Source organism: Cydia fagiglandana, chromosome 15 (assembly GCF_963556715.1).
Source record: "Cydia fagiglandana chromosome 15, ilCydFagi1.1, whole genome shotgun sequence".
Lineage (NCBI taxonomy): Eukaryota > Metazoa > Arthropoda > Insecta > Lepidoptera > Tortricidae > Cydia > Cydia fagiglandana.
The window spans coordinates 17,025,651-17,032,832 of NC_085946.1; positions in this window are offsets into that span (position 1 = coordinate 17,025,651).

Genomic DNA, 7,182 nt, shown 5'->3' on the forward strand with positions numbered 1-7,182 from the left:
TTGTTTGGTCTGTGAAGATCGCAGTTCAAACCTAACCTAACCTACTTAACGGCGCATGCCGTGCGGTGTACGGGGGTATGAGCGGGAGGGGTTTGGCATCATCATTGTATTGTATTGTAGCTCGGGCGATTTTCCGCAACTCGACGTCTTGCGCCTATTTTGCGTGATATGCGGGTATGCGGGTCATCCGCATTCGAGGGAAGCCAGTGCTGTCAAACTGGTTTAACTTGACAGACATTCAGACGTACTCTATGAGAGTAACTACTGATGAAACTCACCGTACACAATGTCAAATTGGCATCATCATACTAATATACCTACATTTTATGGTAGGTAATCATAGCGGTTTATTTAGTTTAGGTATTATCATAGTGATTTTCCGGGTCAACCAGGTCTCTGAGTCCGAGTCCGGGTCTGAGTCTGGGTCCGAGTCCGGGTCCGAGTCCGGGTCCGAGTCCGGGTCCGAGTCCGGGTCCGAGTCCGGGTCCGAGTCCGGGTCAGAGTCCGAGTCCGAGTCCGGGTCCGAGTCTGGGTCCAAGTCCGAGTCCGAGTCCAGGTCCGGTTCCGATCCGGGTATGAGTCCGGGTCCCAGTCCAAGTCAAAATCGAAATTCGAAATCACCAAACGTGTACTATGCGTCGTTGAAGAGTTCTGTTCTGATCATCATCAGCAGTTCCACTTCATCGAATGCGACAGTTTTTAATGTAAATGCTTGATTTTATGATGAAAATACAGAAAATTCTATACGTATGCCTTTAAGATTTGAGGAGTTCCCTCGATTCCTTATGGATCCCATCATCAGAACTCGAGCTTGACAGAAATGTGGCTTAAAAACTAAACTTGCTTAGCAAACATAACGAAGATGACAAATCGCCAAACGTGAACTATGCGTCGTTGAAGAGTTCCGTTCTGATAATCATCAGCAGTTCCACTCCATCAAATGCGACAGTTTTGAATGAAAATGCTTGATTTTCTGATGAAAATACAAAAACCTCTATACGCATGCCTTTAAAATTTGAGGAGTTCCCTCGATTTCTCATGGATCCCATCATCAGAACTCAAGCTTGACAAAAATGTTGCTTAAAAACTTAACTTCCTTAACAAACATAAGGAAGAGGACAAATCGCCAAAGGTGAACTATGCGTCGTTGAAGAGTTCCGTTCTGATCATCATCAGCAGTTCCACTTCATCAAATGTCACGTTTTTGAATGTATATGCTTGATTTGTTGATAAAAACACAAAAATCACTATATGTATGCCTTTAAGATTTGAGGAGTTCCGTCGATTCCTCATTGATCCCATCATCAGAACTGGATTTTGACAAAAACGGGACCAATCTGTATGCATATACATGCAATCAAAAAAAGAATTTTTAAAATCGGTCCAGTAATGACGGAGATATGGAGTAACAAACATAAAAAATAAAAAAAATAAAAAAAAACATACAACCGAATTGATAACCTCCTCCTTTGGGATTTGGAAGTCGGTTAAAAAAAACGAAATTCGCAAATTGCGGGGATCTTTCTCTTTGACTCCAATGAAGGTGTAATAGAGTGACAGGGAAGGATGCCCGCAATTTGCGAACTTCGATTTTCGCGGTAACAGCCGATGTGCCGTCGCAAAGTTTCCATTGCACAATTTCCACATGGAAAAATCCCAGAAACTTCTCATATTTTTGTATGGGGATTGAAATATTTGCATTTCTGAAATTATTTTCCTTTGTTTCCTGTGAAATTTTCCTGAAATTCCGAGAACATTTCCAACTTTTCACAATTTATTATTTTAGTATTAAACTGAATAATTGATAGTTTAGAGATAGTTATTATTATTATTAGTATTATTATTTGTAAGCTAATTTAATGTTTTATATTTACTTAATATTGATAGACTAAATCATTATACAACTTAAAATTAAAATAAAACTAGTGATATAGGCTAGGAATTTCAGATTGACAAGCAAAATACAGGTCCGGCCAGCGAACGAAAAGTTTTCTAGAAATCGATTGTCGCTCATATCGTCTCGGATATGGGTGAATATGGTATCAATGCATTCAGTGTAATGCCCTGAGGGGCTACCGCGAAAACCGTCATTCGCAAATTGCGGGGACTTCGATTTTCGCGGTTATAGCCCTGAACACAAATATATGAGATGACAAGCGCGAACGTGGTGGGGGTAGTTGCTGTGTCGTCATAAAGTCGGTAGAACAAACTTTTATTTTATTTTCTTTTAAACGTACCATGTGGGGTACCAAATGAAAGAGTTTTGTTAGTAAATCACAAATATATAACATACTGTAACATTTTCAATACTTGGTCTAACAAATTATTAGAAAACATTAAAAAAACGGTAAAAAAAATCACAACCACAGTTGACTTTCAAGTGCTCTAAATTGACCAAGTAACTGGGAATATCCTCTATAATAAAGCTATAACTTCCTTCCACATTCCATAACTCCCGCGGGAACAATATACTTAGGCTTTTGTCCTTCCTGCTCTGAAAACAAATAGAACCAACCAGTTTGATTTTTTAAACAAATAAATAGTTAAATATACTCACCAACAAAAATTAAAAGGGGAATAATGATTTGGTAGGTCTGCGAAATAATAATGACGACAAACATGAAGATTGCCGCAAGTACGTTGGTGATGGTCGTGAATATCAGATATGCCAAAACGTAGCCACGTTTGTTCTGCAAAAACAAATTTATACATTGATTTATCTATACCTACACATCTCATAAACACTTATAGGATGACTCACGTTAGACCGCACCACCACGACCACTCTGGCCTAGTGGGTAGTGACCCTGCCTATGAAGCCGATGGTCCCGGGTTCGAATCCTGGTAAGGGCATTTATTTGTATGATGATACAGATATTTGTTCCCGAGTCATGGTTGTTTCCTATGTATTTAAGTATTTATATATTATATATATCGTTGTCTGAGTACCCACAACACAAGCCTTCGTGAGCTTACCGTGGGGCTTAGTCAATTTGTGTAAAAAATGTCCTATAAAAAAAGAAAAGAAAGAAAGAAAGAAAGAAAGAAAGACCGGGCCGTGACCGGGCCGGAGCTTCCGGCGCATCGTTTTTTATGGAAAGCGTCACGTGATCGCCTGTCATGTCATAGAAAAGTAAGCGCTGGAAGCTCCGGCCCGGACACGGCCCGGTCTAACGTGAGTCATCCTATGATGCGTACAAAAACCGCAAGTTATGGCTAGAAAGAACTATTTTGTTGGAACTCTTGTTTAAATGTTAATATCTAGGAGACCGAGCTTAAAGGATGACTCACGTTACACCGGGCCCTGTCCGGGCCGGTCTAACGCGAGTCATCCTTTACTCGGAAAACATATAATAACTCAAAAATGCGCATTATTTTCTCAGAGATAAGACCTAGCTAGATCGATTTTTCGTCCCCGAATAATATTGCATTCTCATCCGATTTATACATGCATGCAAAATTTCAGCTCAATCGGAGATCGGGAAGTGGATCAGATTTAACTTGCAAGATTTGATTACAGACAGACAACGGGACCCCTCCTCAGTCGTTCACTCTTGACAGAGTGGCCGTGGTTGTATGATGAGACGTATCTATCGTGGATATATAACGCAGCCCTCGCAATGCGCCTCCACTTGCCACGGTCTTCAGCGTTACGGGAACATTGGACTATGGTGGTTTGTGTCGCAGATTTTATCAGGTCTGTCCAGCGCGTAGGTGACCGACCTCGTGACCGCTTGCCTTCCACTCGTCCTTGGACAACGAGACGTTCCATAGAGTTTTGGTTTCGTATAACGTGCCCGAAGTATTTGAGGATTCGTATTTGAACAGTCGACGATAATCTCTCCTTCACTTTGAGTTCTTCCAAGATTGACAACGGGACAGGTGAAACTAAATAAAAGCTTGTTACAAGTTTTTGACAAAAATTTCATTTTTGGTAGAAGCTTTTATCGCTGACTGTACTTTTCTTTTGACAGACAACTAATACTCATCGAGACAATTCTAAAAACCCCTAACACAATTAGGTTGCGTTGTTTCATCACAGAGTTCCTATGGCCACCTCCTGTCTCCATCGTCAGATCAGCTCGATGGTACCATAATATTGCATTGTCATCCGATTTATACATGCATGCAAAATTTCAGCTCAATCGAAAACCGGGAAGTGGATTAAATTTAACTTGCAACATTTGATTACACACAGACAGACAGACAGACAGACAACGGTCAGGTGAAACTAAATAAAAGCTTGTAAAAATACGTGTCTGTTATTTTAGACTAGGGTAAGACCACCAGTGAATGAACACTTAGGCAATTATCCAAGATTGAAAAATCATTGCTCAGCATTCATTAATAATTGGAATAATTAACTGCAATTTAATCAATCCTCATTTAATAAACAAGAAAGTAATTTCTGCGATTTTTAATTACTTTCATAGTTTTTGAGATATACTAGAATTTACCAAAAACTACCCAAAAACCTAATGAATGAACATAAAAACTAGTAAATGAACACCGAAAAACCCAGTGAATGAACATTATTTAACTCTTTCTAATTAGCATAAAAAAATCATTTTTATCACAAATACCGTTTCCGGCTCTATTTTAATAGGTATAGCGATAGCGTTTATATCTTTTTATCCCTCCATATTGACTTCGAATCGCAATAAAATGATGGTTATTTACCAATAACATAGAAACCCGTTACATATTAAAAGGAAAAAATGAAATCAATCAAACAAGAACCAACGTGCATATTTTGATGAAAAGGGGTCATGCTCACCAAATAATGCTTAAAATAATAAACTTGTCACTGCATTGTTCGTGGTTACACTGTTCATACATAGAATTAGTAGAAATCCAATAAATGAACAAGCCAAATTTTGTATTGTTCATACATAGGCATGACAAATCTAGTAAATGGACTATAGAAATTTGGTTTGTGCCAATACTGGCTAAATGAATCAGAATCGTTTTCTATGCAGAATCACAAAAAACAAGCTCAATACGATTGGATTTACATATACATTTGGGAAAAAAATGAAATCTACGCGACACCAGTAAATGAACACACTGTTCATTAACACACTGTTCATTTACTGGTTTCAGAACATTTGATGAGCCAGTAATGGAACTATAAAAAATAAAGACTTAATCGCATAATATGCCGACAAAGTGTACATAAATAGAAGGTTCAACTCTTAATCTTGTGATGTATTAATTTCGGTATGTAACAGCCATTATAACTTAAACAGTAGGGTTCAAGTTACAGTGCGCGCGAGTCCTCGCGTCTTGTGGGTCTGTGACGTAGAACCAGCCAGTAGTGATCCGACTATTTCGCGTGTTTTCTCATAGTCACCGTGGCTTGGTGGTAAACCGAGCGACTTGTGTGCAGAGGGCCGGCGGTTCAAATCCCGGTATCGGAATTCTTTTTTCTTTAATTTTAATGTCTTAAAATCTTACTTATTTAAAGTAACGACATGCAATTGACCGATCATTCCAGATCATGTTTCAAAGGCGTGCGGTTGTTCATTATAATCATGTACCCGCCATGGCAATAATCAAACAAAAATGTAATAAGAAGTTAGATTAGAAATGCAGTTACATTGCGATGTTACGGAAATATTATTTTGTTTAAATTTGTGATCCACAAGAACGACAAGGGGTAAGTGCTAGTATTTAAGCACAGTGTGAAATGTCAAGTCATGTCCTAGGACGTTAGAATAAAGTGATTCGTTTGTTTTAGCCTTTGGACATGCCCTTTTATGGACTGAGATAATCAGTGAAATAGATTAAATTCGCTCGATTACGCTAGCTGACGGCAGGATTAGCAGGGATCCCGAACATAGTTTCAAACCCTCTTGGCGCTCAACAACCTTTAGTCTTAAGAAAATAGTGTTAAGTTTCTGATAGCTTTTAGTTTTCTTTCTTAATATTATAGTATTTGTGTTCATCCCGTGATTTTATTCAAGAACCTCGTCTTCGACCCGTAACAAATAGCGCCCAACGTTAAAACTTACGGTGTTTGAAGTACGGGTAACGGCGGATGACATGCAAAATTGAATAGCAACCGTAATTTTTTTTTTGGCGTATAGATTGTGTTATTTGTGTTCTGTAATTATTGTTAGTTAATTTTAGGCTTGTGCGTTATTGTTTTTTTTCTTAGGTGATATATATTGTGTAAGGGCTTTTCTGTGTATTCAATTTTTTTTGCGGTAGATATATACTTATTTTTAAATGGTTGCTAACGTTGTACAGTTTTTTTTTAGCCTTAATTGTATATAGTGTTTGTGTGTTTTAACGTTAAGAAGTAACTTATGACGGGTGGATTTTAAGTGTTGTTTCCTGGCTTTTATGTTTATTTAAATATTCAAATTGATTTAGATATTATTTTTTTTTGTTTTTTTTTACTATTAGGGCTTGATTTAGTTATTTGTAATAATTTCTTATTGAAGTAACATTGTGTTTTGGTGGTTCAAAAATGGATCCGAACTATCTTTTGAAGGATGAACTGGAATATGAGCTCGAGTGCCGTGGAGTTACTCTACAGAGTACGGTGCCGGTTTTACGAAAGGTTTTGAAGGAATTGTTAGTTGCGGAGTCGTCGGAGGCTCAGGGGCGCGAGGTTAAGGCACCGGTTCGTAGTGTTCAGTCTGGTAGATCTGAATTGGATATATGCACTAAGAAGTTGGGCGTTTTGTCTAGTTACATTAGTGAAATAGTAGGTAAGCCAGACAAAACTTTGTTCAAACGATTGGTGTCAAGGTTATACCATGTACAAAATAGAGTAAGCTTAGTGATGGAGGTTGAGGACGACGATGGCGTTCGGAAAGATGCGCTGGAGCAGCAATGTCAGGTATTACTGGAGAAATTAGAAGGGCAAGATGACAGGTCTGAGGATGAACATCTAACAGCGGATGATAAGGCTATTTTACAGCAGTCATTGGGGGACCTAGGCGTTAAGATAGCAGAGAAATTGGATATTAAAGAGGGATCCAAGGAGATACGAGGGGCCGTGTTTTTACCGAAGGTAGAGGATCAAGGCATGACGAATAAAAGTGTGTACTTTGGGGTAGGACATTGGGAGGGACAGGAAGGTTCTGGCGGATCGAAGTTATTGCGATCGTCTACTATCGATGAAGGCGTGCCCAAACGGAAGCTGGTTCCTTTATATCAATGGGGGCTTAA